This window comes from Chiloscyllium punctatum, chromosome 15 (genome assembly GCF_047496795.1).
Source record: "Chiloscyllium punctatum isolate Juve2018m chromosome 15, sChiPun1.3, whole genome shotgun sequence".
NCBI classification, from domain to species: Eukaryota; Metazoa; Chordata; class Chondrichthyes; order Orectolobiformes; family Hemiscylliidae; genus Chiloscyllium; species Chiloscyllium punctatum.
This window is the reverse complement of record NC_092753.1, coordinates 20347279-20368076: the sequence shown is the minus strand read 5'-3', so window position 1 is coordinate 20368076 and position 20798 is coordinate 20347279. Positions and strand designations below refer to the sequence as shown.

General features: G+C 42.8%; 1 pseudogene; it reads left to right on the top strand.

Annotated features, from left to right (window-relative positions):
- The window catches only part of LOC140486108 (NACHT, LRR and PYD domains-containing protein 3-like), a 32896-nt pseudogene extending 21004 nt beyond the window's left edge, over positions 1-11892 (top strand).
- The last annotated feature ends 8906 nt before the right edge of the window (positions 11893-20798 follow it).

The window sequence follows — 20798 nt, the reverse complement described above, 5'->3', positions numbered from 1 at the left end:
TTCCACTCAATTTAGTGTCATCAACAACCTTGGCTATGTTACACTTGGTCTCCTCTTCCAAATTATTTATATATATTATGAACAGCTCTGGGCTGAACACTGACCCCTGTGGCACCCCACTCACCGCTGATCTCCAACCAGAGAAACACACATTTATCCCAATTCTTTCCTGACTCTTAGTGAACCAGTCCATGCTAGTACATTCCCTGTACCTCCACACATTCTTGTCTTATGGATGAATCTTTTATGTGGCACCTTATCGAAAGCCTTCTGGAAATCTCAGTATACAACATCCACCTACTTTCTCTCCACCCACCGTGCTTGTTACATCCTCAAAGAACTTCAGTAAGTTTGTCAAACACGACCTTCCCTTCCTGAATCCATGCTGTGCCTGCCTGATGGAACCCTTTCCATCCAGATGTCTCACTATTCCTTCTTTAATGATAGCCTTCGGCATTTTCCCAACTACAGATGTTGAGCGAACTGGCCTATCATTACCTGCCTTTTGCCTGCACCCTTTTATAAACAGTGGTGTGACATTCACTGTCTTCCAGTCTGCTGTGACCTGCCTGGAGTCCAGTGAATTTTGGTAAATTACCACTAACACATCTCCTGTAACTTCTGCCATTTCTTTCAGCACCCTGGGATGCATTCCATCAAGACCAGGGAACTAATCTATCGTTAGAGTCTCAAGTTTGCTCAACACTGCCCTTTTAGTGATATCAATTGAGTTGAGGTCCTCACCTCCTTAACATCATTCTTTGGCATGTTAGACACATCTTCCAGCATGAAGACTGACACAAAATAGTCATTCAAGACCTCGGACGTTTCAGCCAATATTAATTCTCCTTTCTCATCTTGCAAGAGATCTACATCCACTTTAGCCACCCTTTTCCAACCTAAACCTTTCCTACCTGTTTTTACATTCTGTGCTATTTTGAATTCATAAGTTATCTACCTTTATTTCTTGCTTCGTGGTTCTTTGTTGCTTTTTAAATCTGGAATCTAATCTAAAAGGCCCCTTTGGCCATTCCCCTCATTAATAAGTATACCAGTTTAGATACTTTTGGGGTGGATGACCTACAGTGGAAAGCCATAGTGACCAGCACTCTGGCACTGAGCCTGCCTCTGTGGCTCAAAAGAGAAGTGGGACAATATAAAAGCGCTAGTGGCAAGAGACTCAATAGTTAGAGGAACAGACAGGAGATTCTGTGATTGTGAACAGGACTCCCGGAAGGTATGTTGTCTCCCAGGTGCCAGGGTCCGGGATGTCTCTGATCGAGTCTACAAGGTTCTGAAGGGGGAGGGTGAGCAGCAAGAAGTTGTGGTGCCCATTGGCACCAATGGAATGGCCAGGAAAAGGGATGAGAATCTAACAAGTGATTTCGGGCAGTTAGGTTGGAAACTAACAAGAAGGACGCGCAAAGGAGTAATCTCAGGATTATTACTGGTCGCACGTATTAGTCAGGCGAGGAACAGGGAGCGAGTGCAGCTAAGAACGTGGCTACAGGACTGGTGCAGGAGGGAGGGCTTCACTTGGACCATTGGGATACCTTCTGGGAAGGTGGGACCTATACATAGTTAACTTAAACTGGAGGGGCACCAATGTCCTGGGTGGGAGATTTGCTAGACCACTTTGGGAAGGTTTCAACTAGTTTAGCAGGGGAATGGGAATCAGAGCTACAGACCAGAGGAGAGAGTAGTTGTTGAACAGGCAGAAATAGAGTGCAGAGGAAGGATACACAGTTGATAGGAAAAAGGGGTGTTTAAAAGTGTCTGTTTCGATGCAAGGAGTCTCAAGAATAGGAGTGATAAACTTAGAGCATGGATCAGGACTTGGAACTCCGATCTTGTGGCCATAACCAAGACATAGATTTCACATGGGTAGGAATGGTCGCTGGATGTTCCAGGGTTTAGACGTTTTACAAAGAACATGGAGGGGGGTAAAAGAGGAGGGGGAGTAGTATTGTTAGTTCGAGAGTACATCACTCCTGCAGAAAATGAGATTGTCATTGAGGAGGATTTGTCTACTGAGTCAGTATGGGTGCAGGTCAGTAACTGGAAAGGAGCAGTCAGTTAATTGGGTGTTTTCAGTGGACCCCTGCTCCCACCCCCACCAATAGCAGCAGACAGATGGAAGAACAGACTGGATAGCAGATCTTGGAAAGGTGCAGATGTAACAGAGTTGTTGTTATGGGTGACTTCAAATTCCCCAATATTGATTGGAACCGTCTTAGCACAGATGGTCCGGATGGAGCCGATTTTGTGGTGTGTCCAGAAGGGATTCCTGACTCAATATGTGGATAGGCCGACTATGGGGTAGGCCATATTGTATTTGGTGCTAGTCACCGAGCCAGGCCAGGTGTCAGATCTCTCGGTGGGAGAGCATTTCGGTGACAGTGACCAAAATGGCCTCACCAATACCATAGCCATGGAGAGGGACAGGAGCAGACAGTATGAGAAAGTATTTAATTAGGGGAGAGGAAATTATGCTGCTATTAGACAGGAGCTGTGCAGTATAAATTGGGAGTGTACAACAGAAATGTGGAGGCTGTTTAAGGAGCACTTGTTGCGAGTGTTGGATAACTTTGTCCCACTGAGACAGACAAGGAATGGTAAGGTGAAGGATCCTTGGATGACAAGAGTAGAGGAGCTTCTCGCCAACAGGAAGAAGGAAGCTTACTTAAGGTTGAGGAAGCAAGGATTTGGTACAGTTTTAGAGGATTACAGGGTAGCTAGGAAAGAATGCAAAAATGGTCTGAGGAGAGCCAGGATGGGCGGAGCAAAAAAGCCTTGGTGGGAAGGATTAGGGAAAACTCAAAGGCATTCTACACTTACGTGATTCACAACAGAATGATCAGAGAGCGGGTAGGGCTGATCGGGGATAGTGGAGGGAACTTGTGCCTGGAGTCTGAAAAGGTAGGGGAGGCCCTAAATGAGGTTTTTGCTTCAGTATTCACCGGAGAAAGGGACCTTGTTGATAGTGGGAACACCATGGACCAGGTCAATAAGCTTGAACAGATTGATATTAATGATGTGGATGTGCTGGAAATTCTGGGAAGCATCAAGATAGTTAAGACCCCAGGGCCAGACCAGACATATCCAATGTTACAACGGGAACTGAGGAATAAGACTTTGGTTCGGCCACATTTGGAATGCTGTGTACAGTTCTGGTCACCACATTACCAAAAAGGATGTGGATGCTTTGGAGATTGTGCAGAGGAAGTTCATCAGGATGTTGACTGGTATGAAGGGTGCTAGCTATGAGAAGAGGTTAAGAAGGTTAGGATCATTTTCATTGGAAAGAAGGAGGTTGAGGGGGACCTGATTGAGGTCTATAAAATCATGAGAGGTGTAGACAGGGTGGATAGCAAGAAACATTTTTCCCAGAATGGAGGACTCAATTACTAGGGGTCACGAGTTCAAATTGAGAGGGGAAATGTTTTGGGGAGAGATACATGGAAGATTCTTCACACAGAAGGTGGTGGGTGCCTGGAGTAAGAAGGATCCAGACAAATTGATGAATGGGAAGGGAGCAGAGGAATGCAGATCCTTAGGGTCGTGGAATGGGACTGTGTGGGTTATTCTTTGGAGGGTCAGTGTGGACCTATTGGGCTGAAGGGTCTGTTTCCACACTGTAGGAATTCTAGTTCTAACCCCATATCTTCTCTAAATGTGGTATGCTCAAAGAGTGAGTAAAAGAGAACCCCTGATTTCCACTGTTTAAAGAAAAAAATAGCAACTTATTTTCCTAATTCCAACAATGAGCACTAACCAAAAACTATTAACAAATCCACGCCCCTTTTTAACTAATTACTGTCTGACCATCAACACTATTAAAATGCTGCTCCAATAACATAAATATCTAACATTAACTCAACATTAGTTAAGTGACAGAACAGTGGCTCAGTGGTTAGCACTGTTGCCTCACAGCACCAGGAACCCGGGTTTGATTCCCGCCAAAGGTGACTGTGTGGAGTTTGCACATTCTCCCCATGTCTGCGTGGGTTTCCTCTGGGTGCTTCAGTTTCCTATCACAATCCAAAGATATGCAGGTCAGGTGAGATGGCTATGCTAAATTGCCCAGAGTGATAGGTGCGTTAGTCCAGGGTAAGTATAGGGTAGGGGAATGGATCTGTGTGGATTACTCTTCTAAGGGTTGGTGTGGACATGTTGGGCCAAAGGGCCTGTTTCCATACTGTAGGGAATCTAATCTAATTTCTAAAGTCCGTGCAGTCACTCTATGCTGTCCTGCTTCCGATATTCTTAATCTATCGCTTCTTTCCATCCTTCTAATTCTGTTGTCTCCTCCCTGGGTCATCCTCTTACTTTTTACTGCTTTTACAGGAAAAGTTAAAAATCACACAACCCTAGGTTATAGTCCAACAGGTTTAATTGGAAGCAGAGGTATTTGGAGCACCACTCTTTTATCAGATGATTGTGGAGTATAAGATATTAAGGCACAGAATTTATAGCAAAACATTTACAGTGTGATGTACCTGAAATTATATATTGCAAAAGATCTTGTTTGTTAAATCTCTCATCTGTTGGAATGACCATGTTGGTTTCAGTTGTTTCATATGTAAATCCCAAAACTTTTTTAAAAGTTATATTCTCAAGTGAACTTTAACAATTGGTGTCATGTTGGCCCAGATAAGGTATTGAAGGTGTGAGCTTTACAGGAAAAGGTACCTTTGATAAATAGTGCCTTCAGAGATTTCTTTGAAAACAAGGTGTTTATTTCTTCAGGTGGCAGTTGTTCTGACCAGTTTTCAAAATACCCTCATTTTTTAAACCCTAACATTGTCCCCTCTCATTGGTCTGATGTTGTCAATACTGTAAACTCAAACACAATTGGGTTTTGGTATCCTGAGCACAATTTCAATTAATTGGTTAAATTTGAATTGTTGTCAAAACAGCAACCAAAACTCAGGTATCCATTTAACAGCTAATCCTTACCTATATCTATTTTGGGACAGCTCATTTCCCAGCTGCTCTGCCCACTAACAGCTGTTGCTGCACCCTAAATTCAAAAAAGTTTTTCCTTTTGACTTTATGACACATTTGCACCTAGCAGCTCCCTTGCTGTTACCTCCCCACACAGATTTAGCCACGAATTTCACTGTTTATTAGTTTATTTCTTAGGCATGCTCCAATGTCCAATGAGTTCAAACAGCAGAGGCAGTAGCTGTGCAGATTCACTGCTGGGTCAGACAACAGAGTAGGATTCTTTCTCGTTTTATTCACTCCCCATGTGGTCTCTGCCTTCGTCTCTCTTCCTCCTTTTTAAAGTGCCGTTGTTTTGATCTCTTTTTTTTCCCCAAAGCAGTGCAATAGCTTGTAAAGCAGTAATTACCGCTCGTAGAATTCGAAGAAATCAGCTCCAACATTGAAAATGCCTCAAAAAAAGGAGCCTCTCTTACTGACACAGTTTTTTTCTGTCCTCCTCTCCTTCGATTACCCACAATCCTGATTTAAATTTGGATGTTCACCCAATAAGATGGCAGGTCAACAAAACAAAATTAGCAACATCATATTCACTTTCTGCAGTGAATCATATTTGAAATGTTGGCAAAATTATGATGTCATTTATCATTTGTCCAAATGGTACCATAAATGCCCGTCCTTGTTGCAGATGCTCAGGAACAACACAAGGAGATGCTGAGACAGAGAAATGAAACACTTGATTTGAACACTATTCTAATCAAGGAGAAGGTTAGGATTTCTCAGTTGAACGCACGGTACACTGAACTGACAATAATTTCTCCTGTTCGTCATCGGAAACTGGTGGAGCATGAACTTATTGCACGTGGCAGGGATCATGAAGAATGGAGAGAGATGCACCTTCGGAGGGAACTGGAAAAAATCCGCATTGATCAGTTGTTCCGAAGTGGCTTTGCACAAGAAGTCTATCAGCGCCACACTGGAAAGGGACAGATTGTACAAATTCATTCAGGTTGTTCCGTCGTCGTCAGTGGAGTCCCAGGAATTGGGAAGACAACACTGTTACAAAAGATAGTTTACGACTGGGCCAGCGGGAACATTTGCCTGCATTTTCAATTTGTCTTTAGTTTTAAATTCCGCGAGTTGAATGCTATTAACTGGAAAGCAACTTTAAAAGAAATGATTCTGCTGTTCTATCCTTATTTGGAGAAATTTCTGGAAGATCTGTGGAAACATCCGGCCAGTTTGCTGTTTATATTCGACGGTTTAGATGAATTCAAGGATAGCATTGAATTTCCTGACAGCCAGTCAGATGCCGCACCCCAGTCAATATGCATGGACCCAGAGGTTCCCTGCAAAGTGTCTGACATTGTCAGCAGTTTAATACAGAAGATGCTGCTTCCAGGGTGTTCAGTGTTATTGACCACCCGTCCAAGTGAACTGCAATTATTGGAAAAAGCTGACATCAGTGTGTGGGCTGAGATACTTGGATTTGTTGGGGAAGAACGGAAAGAGTATTTCCAAAAATGCTTTGAAGATCAGACGGTGGCAGCAGCTGTTTTCAAATACGTGGAAGAGAACGAGATCCTCTACACCATGTGCTACAACCCTTCGTACTGCTAGATTCTCTGTCTCTCACTGGGTCCCTTCTATACACAAGGAAGCAAGAAACAGCAGCAAGTCCCCAAGACCATCACCCAACTATACTCCTACTATATTTACAACATACTGAAAAACCACGGCCGAGAGATTGAAAACCCCCGCGATGTGTTGCTGAAGATTGGTGAGATGGCATTGAGAGGTGTCTTTGAGAAACAGATTGTCTTCAGAAATGAGGATCTGATCAAATATAATCTTCAGCCTTCGCAGTTCCTCTCTGGATTCATGTTGGAATTTTTTGAGAGGAATGATTCTGCCCAGAGTGTAGTCTACACCTTCCTCCATCTCACCATACAAGAGTTTGTCGCTGCACTCACACAGTTCCTGACTCCCGATCTTGAGGACATCCAGAAACTGCTCAATGACGTTCACAGCAAGGAGGATGGCAGATTTGAGATATTTCTCCGTTTTATTGCTGGCTTGTCCTCCCCACAGGTAGCTTGGCCCTTGGAGGAGCTGGTGGGCCCATTTCTTCATCAAACTACCTGCCGAGTGATTGACTGGGTGCAGGAGAAGGTTGAAAGCCAGGTCGGTAACACTGGAAGCAAAAGTGGGAAAAGGAACCTTCTGAATACTTTGCACTATTTGTTTGAGTCCCAGAATAAAGTCCTGGCACAGACTACATTGGGGTCTGTGGAAAGACTTCAATTTGGGGATTCAGACTCACAGAAAGCCTTGCCACTGAGCCCAATTGACTGCGCTGTATTGTCTCATGCCATTGGACTTTGTCATACAATAAAACATCTTGATCTGCGGAACTGTTTTATTCAGTCTGAAGGACTTCAAAGGCTGGAACCTTCACTGCACAAATGCCAAGTGTTGAGGTAACTCATTACTTCCAGGAGTCAAGTTGTTAAATCTGTTTTTATTTCATTAAAGGCATCATACCAAGTTAGCAAATAAGATCAGAGGTTTTGCCAGAGCAAGTGTACAATGAACAAAGTACAATTGATTGTGCAAAAAGATTTAGATAATAGAAATTGTCAAAAGGGAGAAAAAAGAAAACTATATGAGATATATTGTGGACGAGGACCTAAAATTAGAAAAAAAAATGCCATATTGACCAGACATAAATGGTTAATGAAGCTAAAAAGTGTAGCTTCATGGCTAATATTCAGTTTGATGAGCTACATGCAACATTGAGTGAGACTTGATTTTTCCTGCCTGTGGGAAATCTTTCTTCGTTCATGAAAAAAAGTTCCATTTTGCCTAGCTGCATTTGTAAAGTATTCCCAAATCAGCACACGCAGTAATGTGGTCTGGCTGCACTGTCAGCTATCCGAGAAACGCCCTAGTCAATACAAAGAGAATATAAATGAGAAGGACCCTGTCATGTGGCCAATGCAGAATTTTTTTAAAAATTAATCAAAATAATTGATTAACCAGACTGAAATCAGCGAGTTTAATTCAAAGTGAAATCGCCTCCACTCTGTGCACAGTGTTTCAGTGCTTTCGGATTAAATACAAATCATACATTATCCTTATTATGTAAATATCAAACAGATTGTGTGGCATCCACTTACTTTGTTTCAAATTATGCAGCATTTGAAAGTATTTTTCAGATTGACATGATGTACAAAATACACATGCATGAAGCTGTGATTTTATTGGCTGAGAGGGGGAGCAAGTCCACTCGCATCAGACTCCCACCTGGTGGTGCTCCTAACTTGCAGACTGTCAGTGGTTCAAACTATATCGTGTACTCCTCAAACTAGAAGTAGCCCAGTTTCTTTGGCAAAGACAGCAAAACTGGTTTATCAATCTTTTATTATTTTATAGTTTTTATAACAATTGTTAGAGAGAATTGAAAACACCCAGTATGCCTGAGATATGTTTCAGCACATTTCTATCCCCTTTGTGTTTATTTGAAGGTTGGAGGGAAATGACCTTGGTGAATCAGGAATGCATTTACTGTGCTTGGTCCTGAAGCACCCAAAGTGTCAAATTGAGGCACTCGGGTGAGTATAAGACTGTGCATAATCAACAGAATAATAACTGATCTCCACCATTGTAAATCATTATTATTATCAGCGATAGTTCAACTTGTACTTGTAATTATAATGATGCTCATCATTGCTTGTCTGCTACATAAATCCTGATTAACCACACTAACTGTCACTGTCACTATGTTCTCAGGTTAGCTGACAATGACCTCACGGCTTCTTCTATTGAGAATCTCAGCTCTGTTCTCAGCACAAACCGATCACTGAAGGACCTGTACCTGGGTTATAATAAACTGGGATCCTCTGGAGTGAAACACTTATCTGTGGCACTGAAGAACTTGGACTGTGAAATACAGAAACTGTCGTGAGTATCAGAGTGAGTAAACTGTAAACAAAATGGGCTGACAGGCTCTGATTTCTGTATTTTGAAGAGGAGTATTGTTTGCATGAATAACCATCTTTTTATTCATTGCTGTCTGTTTTCTTTTTCCTTTCTTGCTGAGCCTAGTCTGAATGACAACGAGCTCACAGATTGTTGTGTCGAAGATCTCACCTCTGCTCTGAACACAAACAGGTCCCTCACAGTGCTGAACCTGAACAATAATAAACTTGGAGACTCAGGAGTAATATTGCTGTCTGAGAGTTTGAGAAAGCCAGACTGTAAAATACAGGAGTTGAGGTAATTAACAGTCTTAGTCTAATTTTATTCCTATTTTCAATTACTACTTGTCAAGCTGTTCCCTGGCATTATTATTAGCTAGAGAACTGAGAATAAACATTGATCCATGTACAGATTATTGCCATTACTTTCTGTTTCTTGATGTCTCTCTTCAGATTAGATAATAATGCACTCACAGATTCGTCTATTGAGGCGCTCAGTTCTGCTCTCAGTACAAGCCAGTCACTGACAGTTTTGTCGCTGTGGTCAAACTCTTTAACTGACCAATCCATTCCTGCTGTCAGCCACCTCACACTGAACTGTAAGAGTCTGCAGTGTATCTGGTGAGTGCTGCTTTTTCTTTTCAATGTATTTCCATGACTTACAAAAGGAGCAGGTTATTTGATCCAACCAGTTATATCCAACATTTAAGTTCCATATGAACCTCCATCTTCATCCAACACTATCAGGGGAGTCCTCCCTTATAAACTCCTCACAATGACCGCTCAGGTTTCCATCACAATTATTTTCTGCTGGGAGAAGATTCTCCATTCTTTCTAATTGTTTATAGAATACCCACCATGTCAAAATAGGTCATTCAGCCCAACAACTCTACACCAACCCTCTGAAGAGCATCCCACCCAGACCAATCCCCCTTTCCAATGGCTAACACATCTAATCTCCACATCCCTGGACACCATGGGTGATTTAGCATGGCCAATCCACCTAACCTGCACCTCATTGGACTGTGGGAGGAAACCGGAGCACCCAGCAGAAACCTTGCAGACATGGGGAGAAGGTGGATGATCCCTGGCTCTGCCCGACCGCAGTGCTATCCACTGAGCCACCGTGTCCCCATTCTGTGCATTATTTGGGAAGATACGTTTCTGCTGAATATCCAACTGTACTTACTGGCAACTCTCTTATATTCATGGCCATGAGATTTGTCAAATTAAGTATTTCCTATGTCTTTACAATATCTGTTCTTTCCACACTGCTCATTTTCTGTTTGATGACCACCAATGAATCAGTTCTGGAGATAAATTTAATGTAGATCATAAGTCGATGCTCAGACATATCCTGAACCACAAAGAATGCTGAATGTCTGAAGGCCCAACACGTCATCTTCAACACATATAGTTTTCTTAAAGGCTCAGATACCTACTGAAAAGATCATCCAAGTGGAGTCAACAAAAAGGAGTAGAACACACATTTGCATTCAGGAAACCATGAAGATATGAGCTTAGTGAAGATACAGACTGGAAACTTTAATGGGTCTCAGCATAAACCAATCCCTGGACCAGACAAATCCCCAGTGGCCTAAAACGTTATAGATGCAAAGATGGTGCATAAGTTGTTTGATTTTCCAGAAAGTTTCATCTCCTTGAGAACTTTGTAAGGATTGGGAGACTTTAGACCAAATCATCATTAACATCCATGTTGACAAAATGATTTAAGTATCATAAAATGATTGAGCAGTTAGCACAATTTTGTATTAAAAAATACAGAAATGCTGCCTGACAAAATGGAAGAATTATCTTGCAAAGTTAACGAGTAAAAATGACGAGAGAGAAGTGATGAACATCAAGTTGTCAGCATTGTCATTTCCAGATGATAGGGCTGCTCTCCCATTAGAGAGAGACAACTGGTGGTGATTTAAACCAAGAGCCAGCATATGTCGAGAGTGTGGTGCTGGAAAAGCTCAGCAGGTCCAGTTCCATGCAATTTTCCCTCCATCTTCTTTTGAGCAAATTCCCAATTCCCAATTTGCCAAATCCTAGATTCTTATATGTTTTCATAATCCATGTTTCGTTAACCAACAATACTATACTGTCTCATGAGCTCAGTTCATGGTATAACGGAGTCAAGATTAGAGTGGTGTTGGAAAAGCACAGCAGGTCAGGCAGCACCCGAAGAGCAGGAGAATACTGCTCCTCAGATGCTGTGCTTTTCCAGCACCACTCTAATTTTGACTCTGATCTCCGGCATCTGGAGTCCTCACTTTTGCCTCATGGTATAACTTACAGAAATAAACATCCTCTTCCTGTTTCTGTATCTATTACATATGTCTCACGACATCATCAATATTTATTACAGACATTGCAGCCCTTTCCTGCCTTGACATTTTTGGAATGTTGCAAGTGCATAATTTCATCTTCAATCCCCTTCTTTGTTTAGGCATATTTAAGTGTTATTGTCAAGACTAAACTTGCTTCCTCAAGCTGGACTTTCTCCCCAGGTTCCTCATCTCTTTCTATGTGATCAGTTTAAGGCCATGACTGACCATAACCCCTTTTGTCATACTGACTGTTGTCCAATAACTGTTTATTGTGGACATTTCCTCAGCCTTACGTTTGTTCTTGAGTTGTGATTTCAGTGATATGTGAAGTGCAACCCTAGCTAATCACAACAAATATGAATGAAATGCTGGCATTGCGTGTGTGTTTTTTGTTTCTGTTTGTCATTGAAATGTTAACTCCCTAGTATTTACATTTTATGCATTCTGTTCATTTTCTGTGCAACTAGGATTGGAGAGAATTCATTTACTGCCAGTGGAAGGGAACAGCTGCACTTACTGCAGGAATCCAGAGGTGGCTTCAGAGTGGAAATGTGATGAGTTTATTATTTGAGAAATATTGCTCATGGTTGAAGATTTAATGACAGCAGCAGAATTTTTTTTCTGACCGTATGCAGACTGTTTGTGTCATAGAACATTGAATAGGACAGCACAGTGCAGGCCCTTCGACCCTCAATGTTGTGTTGGCCACAATTCTGCAAGTTTTGCAATATTCATAGACAAAGATGAGAGTGGTCCTAAGGGAAGAGTACGAAACTGGGCCAAGGCCAAGAATATCAAAATTCGGCAGGAGCTGGGAAATGTGGATTGGACACAGCTATTTGAAGGGAAGTTTATATTTGATATGTGGGGATCTTTCAAAGATAGTGCAGGATAGGCATGTCCCCTCGAAGGCAGAGGACAGGAAAGGCAAGATTCATGAACCGTGGCTGGCGGAAGAAATTGTACGACTAGCCAAGAGGAAAAGGGAAGTGTACATAAGATCTAGGCAGCTCAGAACAGAACGGGCCCTGGAGGAATATCAGGAGAGTAAGACCAGTCTTAAACGTGGAATCAAATGTTCACTGAGGAGAGGAACATGATCAATGTTGAGAATAGAGATAGAAGTTTGATTAGTTTGGATCACATTGACATAAGGAGGGAAGATGTGTTGGGTAGGCTAGAGGTTAATAAGGTGGACAAATCCCTAGGACCGGCTGGGATCTATCCCAGGTTGCTGAGGGAGGCGAGAAAGGAAATAACTGGGGCCCTGACAGATATCTTTGTAGCATACTTAAGCACAGGTGAGGTGCCAGAGAACTTGAAGGTTGCTCATGTTGTCCCCCTGTACAAGAAGGGTAGTACGGATATTCTGGGTAACTACAGACCAGTGAGCCTGACGTTGGTGGTTGGGAAGTTGCTGGAGAGGGTACTGAGGGATAGGATCTATTTATATTTAGAAAAGAATGGGCTTATCAGTGATAGGCAACATGGTTTTGTACGGGGGAGATCGTGCCTTTCCAATTTAATAGAGTTCTTAGAGTAAGTGAGGAAGTTGATAGATGAAGGAAGGGCTGTTGATGTCATGTACATGGACTTTAGTAAGGTGTTTGATAAGGTTCCCCATGGTAGACTAATGGAGAAAGTGAAGTCACATGGTGTGCAGGGTGTTCAAAAAGGTGGATAAAGAACTGGTTGAGCAACAGGAGACAGAGAGTAGTAGTTGAAGGGAGTTTCTTGAAATGGAGAAAAGTGACCAGTGGTGTTCCACAGGGGTCAGTGTTGTTTGTGATTATACATACGTGATCTAGAAGAGGGCACGATTGGTATTATCAGCAAGTTTGCAGATGACATGAAGATTGGTGGAGTAGCAGAAAGCATAAGGGACTGTCAAAGAATACAGGAGAATATAGATAGACTGGAGAGTTGGGCAGAAAAGTGGCACCTCAGACAAATGTGAGGTGATGCATTTTGGGAAGTCTAGCTCTAGAGCAAATTATACAGTGAACAAAAGAGCCTTGGGAAAAGTTGATGAGCAGAGAGATCCGGGAATGCAGGTCTATTGTGCACTGAAGGTTGCTGCACAGGTGGATAGAATGGTCAAGAAGGCATATAGTATGCTTGCCTTATTGGACAGGGTATTGAGTATAAGAGCTGGCAAGTCATGTTAACATTGTACAAGGCATTGGCTCAGCCGCATTTAGAATATTGTGTACAGTTCTGGTCACCACATTACCAAAAGGATGTGGACGCTTTGGAGAGGGTGCAGAGAAGGTTTACGAGGATGTTGCCTGGTATGGAGGGCGCTAGCTATGAAGAGAGGTTGAGTTGGTTGGGATTGTTTTCATCAGATAAAAGGAGATTGAGGGGGGACCTGATTGAGGTCTACAAAATCATGAAGGGTATAGACAGGGTAGATAGAGATAAGCTTTTTCCCAGGGTGAAGGATTCAATAATGAGAGGGCATGTTTTCAAGGTGAGAGGTGGAAAGTTTAAGGGGGATACATGTAGCAAGTACTTCACACAGAGGGTATTGCATGTCTGGAACACATTGCCAGCAGAGGTAGTTTAAGCAGACACGGTAGATTAATTTAAGATATGTCTGGACAGATGCGTGAGTAGGTGGGGAGTAGAGGGATACAGATGCTTAGGAATTGGGCGACAGGTTTAGATAGTAGATTTGGATTGGCTCAAGCTTGGAGTGCCAAAGGGCCTGTTCCTGGACTGTAAATTTTCTTTGTTCTTTGTTTTTTTTTTATCCTACTCTAAGATCAGACTAACCTACTTTCTCTCATCCATGTGCCAATCGAAGAGTTGCTTAAATTTCCCTAAAATACCTGACCCTGCTACCACTGCTGGCAGTGCATTCTGCATAACCACCACTCTCTATGCAAAGAACCTACCTCAGACATCTCCCCGAAACCTTCCTCTAATCACCTTAAAATTATGCCCCCTCATGATAGCCATTTCCACCCTTGGACAAAGTCTCTGACTATCCATTCTATCTATGCCTCTCATCTTGTACACCTCTACTAAGTCGCCTCGCATCCTTCTTCACTCCAATGAGAAAAGCCCTCGATCCCTTAACCTTTCTTCTTAAGACATGCCCTCCAGTCCAGGCAGCATCCTGGTAAATCTCTGCACCCTCTCTGAAGCTTCCACATTCTTCCAATAATGCAGCGACCAGAACTGAACATAATATTCCAAGTGTGGTCTAACCAGGGAATTATAGAGCTGCAACATTACCTCACCAGTCTTAAACTCAATCACCCTGCTAATGAAAGCTAACACGCCATATGCCTTCTTAACAACTCTCTCATCTTGGGCAGCAGCTTTGAGGGATATATGGACATAGGACTCCAAGATCCCTCTGTTCCTCCACACTGCCAAGAATCCTGCCTTTAACCCTGTAATCTACATTCAAATTTGACCTTCCAAAGTGAATGACTTCACACTTTTCTAGTTGAACTCCACCTGCCACTTCCCAGCCCAGCTCTGCATCCTGTCAATGTCCCGTTGCAATCTGCAACAGCCCTCCACACTGTCCACAATTCCACCAGCCTTCGTGTCATCAGCAAACTTACTAACCCACCCTTCCACTTCCTCATCCAAGTCATTTATTAAAATCGCAAAGAGCAGAGGTATCCCATGTCTCCTTACTTTCAGAATGAGCCTACCATGGGGAACTTATCAAATGCCTTGCTAAAATCGATATACACCATACCTACTGCTCCACCCTCATCAATGTGTTTTGTCACATCCTCAAAGAATTCAGTAAGGCTTGTGAGGCATGACCTGCCCCCCCTAACAAAGCCATGCTGACTATCTTTTCCAAATAATCATAAATCATGTCTCTCAGAATCCTCTCCAATAATTTGCCCACCACCGACGTAAGACTGACTGGTCTATAATTCCTAGGACTATCCCTGTTCCCTTTCTTGAACAAAGGAATAACTTCTGCCACTGTCCAAACATTTGGTACTACTCCAGTGGACAGTGAGGATGCAAAGATCATCGCCAAAGGTGCAGCAATCTCTTCCCTCGCTTCCTGTAGTAACCTAGGGTATTTCCCAAGCTGGCACAGGGACTTATCTCTCCTCGTGTTTTTCAAAATTTCCAGCGCATTCACCTCCTTAACATCAACATGTTTGAGCATGTCAGCCTGTTTCACACTGTCCTCACAAACATCAAAGCCCCTCTCACTAGTGAACACCGAAGCAAAGTATTCACTAAGGACCTTCCCTACCTCCTCCAACTCCAGACAGAAGTTCCCTCTACTGGCCCTGATTGGTCCTACCCTCACTCTAGCCATCCTCTTTTCCTCACATAAGTGTAGAAAGCCTTGGGGCTTTCCTTAATTCCACCTGCTAAACCTTTTTCATGCTCCTTTCTTGTTCCCCTGTGTCCATTCTTCAGTTCCTTCCTGGCTGCCTTGTAACCCTCTGGAACTGTGTCTGATCCTTGCCTCCTCAAACTTAAGTAAGCTTCCTTCTTCCTATTGACTAGATATTCCACATTTCTTGTCATCCAAGGTTCGTTCACCCTACCAACCCTTCCTTGCCTCATTTTGTCTGTTTTGATAATGCCATTATCCGTTGCAATACAAGGTAATGTATAAATGTCCAAGACAACAGCATTGATATACTTGAAGGAAAAGAATTGTCTTCTATCAGTGAGCATTAGTTACACAAACATTACTGATTTAATTAATGGCCAATATTCAGCCGAATATTTGTTTCATTCTCTGAGCATTATTCATAACATATTTGATTGTGGATTGTTGTATTAATCTTAAAACTTTGTAACATTGAGTCATAAAATCATAGAGATGTACAGCATGGAAACAGACCCTTCAGTCTAACCCGTCCATGCCGACCAGATATCCCAACCCAATCTAGTCCCACCTGCCAGCACCCTCCAAACCCTTCCTATTCATACACCCATCCAAATGCCTCTTAAATGTTGCAATTGTACCAGCCTCCACCACTTCTTCTGGCAGCTCATTCCATACACGTACCACCCTCTGCATAAAAAGGTTGCCCCTTAAGTCTATTTTATATCTTTCCCCTCTCACCCTAAACCTATGCCCTCTAGTTCTGGACTCCCCGACCCCAGGGAAAAGGCTTTGTCTATTTACCCTCTCCATGCCCCTCATAATTTTGTAAACCTCCATAAGGTCATCCCTCAGCCTCTGATGCTCCAGGGAAAACAGCTCCAGTCTGTTCAGCCTCTCCCTATAGCTCAAATCCTCCAACCCTGGCAACACCCTTGTAAATGTTGGCATTATCATATGTAAATAAATACATCAGATGAGTGCGCTTAACCAAGCACTTTGGAAAATGGAGGAATTTTCACAGGAAGAACACTTTTGGTTTCAATATTGGCCATTTATTTCTCTCACTATCCTAGCTCATAACTGATACTCAGTTCAATAAATGCAAAGATTGTCTCTTTATATTTTCTGCAGGACTGTACAAACTAATCATCACAAGATCTCACTGAGCATAAATGTTTGTGATCAAAAGGTGTGGCGCTGGAAAAGCACAGTCAATCAGGCATCATCCGAGGAGCAGGAGAGTCGACATTTTAGGCATAAGCTTTTCATCAAGAATAAGCTCTTCATCACATTCCTGATGAAAGGCTTATGCTCAAAATGTCAATTCTCCTGCTCCTCGGATGCTGCCTGACCGGCTGTGCTTTTCCAGTATCACACTTTTTGACTCTCCAGCATCTGCAGTCCTCACTTTCTCTGTCATAAGTGTTTATGGAGCTGATGCTCCTGTATGGCCATGTAGCAGCTGGCCAGATACTGCCAGAGGTCAAGGACCTTTAGGTCTTCCCTCCTGAAGAAGGATAAATGGGGATAACATGAGGAAATGTCCTGCACCATGGAGTGTGGAGACAGTAAGCAACTTAGATAGGCAACTTTCTGAGTTTTCCATTAAGGAAATAGTGTCGTTCAGGTAGTTTAACTGTATATCCATGAGAGAGAGAAGAGGAAGGAATTAGTTGAAGCAGCAGCTGTATTTGTGTTAGACAAGAAGGTCATGCTAGAAGGTTACAGGTCACAGCCTAATCGATGATCAGACCGCCTGGGGATTATGAATCGTACATTGAAGCCTGATAATGACAGATTTTTAACCAGGAAGGGAATCAGGGGTTCTGAGGAAAGGCAGGAAAGCAGAGCTAGGGATCATCAAACCAGCCAGAATCTCATGGCATGGGCTGAATGGCTACTTCTGCTTTGACATCTCATGGTCTTTAATCCACGTTTGAAACTGGGTTGAAGAGAGAGACATGTGCAGGCTCCCACAGCTGAACAGCTTCCTGGATATTGAAACAAAATTCAGAGTCCGGGCTCTGGCCTGCAGTCACTGGGGGAGTGTAGAGATTGGATTTGAACCCTATCCCTCCTGAGACATACTGCACAAGTATCCTTCAGGTCACTGGGGCCAGTGTGTTGGTGGTTTTCTTTTTTAAGTAAGAAGATGTTCAGGTCCATTTGTCATCGTGAATCTGTTTACGACACCCAAACCTTCAGGAAAGGGGCGGGGGGAGACAAAGAGAAGTCACAAGCATATGAAGTGAGAAAAAGAGAGATACAAACTGAGAGCTGACTAAGAAACAGAGAGTGAAAGACAGTATTGGTCACAGCACTATATATCCTTACTCTGTCTAATCTCATGATGTACCTGCCCTGGGGACAGTGTAAAGAGGGAGATTTACTCAGTATAACAACATCTGCTTGACCCGGACTGATGAGTGCTTGATATGGATTGAGCAGAGGAGATTTACACTGTGTCTGACCGACAGTGGCCATACCTTGGGAAAGCGAGTTGAAGGTAGTATGGAGGGAGATTCACTTTGTATTTAACTTCATGTTGTTCCTGCCCTGGGGAATGTTTGATGGGAACAGTGTAGAAAGTGCTTGACAATATCTAACCCTATGCTGTGCCTGCCTTGGGAGTGTTTGATGTGGGCAGTGTAGTGGAATCTTTATTCTGTATCTAACCCCATGATGTACCTGCCCTCAAATATTTGATGGGGACAATATTGAGGAAGCTTTGCTTTCAGATTTTGGAGGTGATAGTCAGGTTCTTTCTGTTTCTGAACATTACAGTCGATATGTGTGAATTGTGGAGTTTATCTCCCAGTCTTTGATATTGCATGCGAGTGAGATTCACTCTGCAGTCAGGATCTCTGTTATTCTGTGTACATCTGATGGATTATGTACATATATTTAATGTTGATTTGCATATTTATGTTTGTAATTGTACCTTTAATATTATAATGTACAAATAGTTTTCTCCATGGTAGATCTGTTAAAGTAAACTGAATCTTTGAGAATCTGTCTTAATTATATAACTTGCGTGCCTTTTGAACATGGAGTAAATCTATATGATGTAAAATAAACAGTGCTCCAAATATTCAGCAGGTCAAACGGCATCTGTTCAAAGAAAAACAAAATGAACCTTTCCAGCAAATGACCTTTCATCAGAGTTTGAAATGACTGGTTTGGGGAGAAATGGACTTTATTTCTTTCTCTTTTGCTCTGTTTGAGTGTGAGGATTAAAAACGTCACTGGATTTCATAGAATTCTAACGGTGTGGAAACAGACCCTTCAGCCCAACAAGTCCACACCTACCCTTCAAACAGTAACCCACCTAGATTCATTCCTCTACCATATTATTCTCTGTTTAACCTGAAACAATGGGCAATTTAGCATGGCCAATTCACCTAACCTACACATCTTTGGATTGTGGGAAGAAAGCGGAGCATCTGGAGGAAATCCATGCAGTCATGGGGAGAATGTGCAAACTCCACACAGTCAGAGACATAAAGTCATAGAGATGTACAGCATGGAAACAGACCCCTCGGTCCAACCGTCCATGTCGACCAGATGTCCCAACCCAATCTAGTCCCACCTGCCAGCACCCAGCCCATATCCCTCCAAACCTCTTTTATATCTTTCCCCTCTCACTCTAAACCTATGCCCTCTAGTTCTGGACTCCCCGACCCCAGGGACTTTGCCTATTTACCCTATCCATGCCCCTCATAATTTTTAAACCTCTATAAGGTCACCTCTCAGCCTCCAACACTCCAGGGAAAACATCCCCAGTCTGTTCAGCCTCTCCCTATAGCTCTAACCTTCCAACCCTGGCAACATCCTTATAAATCTTTTCTGAACCCTTACAAGTTTCACATCTTTCCAATAGGAAGGAGACCAGAATTGCATGCAATATCCCAATAGTGGCATAACCAATGTCCTGTACAGGCACAACATGACCTCCCAACTCCTGTATTCAATACGCTGACCAATAAATTAAAGCATATCAAACGCTTTCTTCACTATCCTATCTACCTGTGACTCCACTTTCAAGGAGCTATGAACCTGCACTCCAAGGTCTCTTTGTTCAGCAACACTCCCTAGGACCTTACCATTAAGTGTATACATCCTGCTAAGATTTGCTTTCCCAAAATGCAGCACCTCACATTTATCTGAATTAAATTCCATCTGCCACTTCTTTGCCTATTGGCCCATCTGGCCATCTGAGGCTGGATTTGATCTTGTGTCGCTGGACTTGAACTTGGTATCTTTGAGGGGTCCTATTCTCTCCTGAGTTACCCTTTTTATTGAATCTTTGCATGTTACACCATCAGAACCACAAATGCAGACACACTGTGTGAAACTGTTCTCATTCCCTAAACACAGAGCCCAATATCTCGCTGCTTATTGGCTGCGAGCAGCCTGCTTAGTTCATAACTGAGAAAGGTGTCAATTCTCTCTGGTTGGTTTTGGTCACCGAATGCATTCCCCTGTCTCTCATCATCTCGCTGCACAAAATTCCTCCAAACTCAAACTCTGTCACTGAGCAGGTGCATGGCCACAGTGTTGATAGCTGTTCCCTGCCAAGGAATCTCTGAATTGGCACCACTCTCTGCTTCAGTGGGCAGCACTTGCACCTCTGAGGGAGATTGTCATTGACTGAAGCTGCAGCTCCTTGAGAGGAACAAGATTGAGATTGACCCTTCCTAACACAGTACTGAGGGAGTGCTTAGAATGGGACTGAACACTGTCTCTATCTCAGACTGTTGGATTGATGATGCTTCTTGTGTCTCTGTGTCTCTTTGAGTGATAATGTACGGAAACTATGTGAGAAGGAATTGCCTGCATTCCTCTTTGTGTCTCAGGTGAAAGGTGGAGAGCAAAGTAGAAGGGAAACTCTGTGATGGGGAGAGTGTTATATACCGGGATAAAATCTCATAAAAGCTGTAGAAAGTCTGGGAAGAGCACACTTGCCTTCACTGCTCAGATCTTTGAGTATAGGAGTTGCAAAGTCATATTAAAGTTGTACAGGACATTGATGAGGCTTCTTCTGGAGTATTTAATATCTAATGCTCTCATAGTATTTGCTTTCACTTTGAGCTTTGCACTTTTGAAACCTCATAGTCCGTTTGATAAGTATCCATCTCGGCTCATTTCCCGAGTAAACCACTCTTTGAAGTAATTTTCTATATCTAATAGATCTGTTCCAGC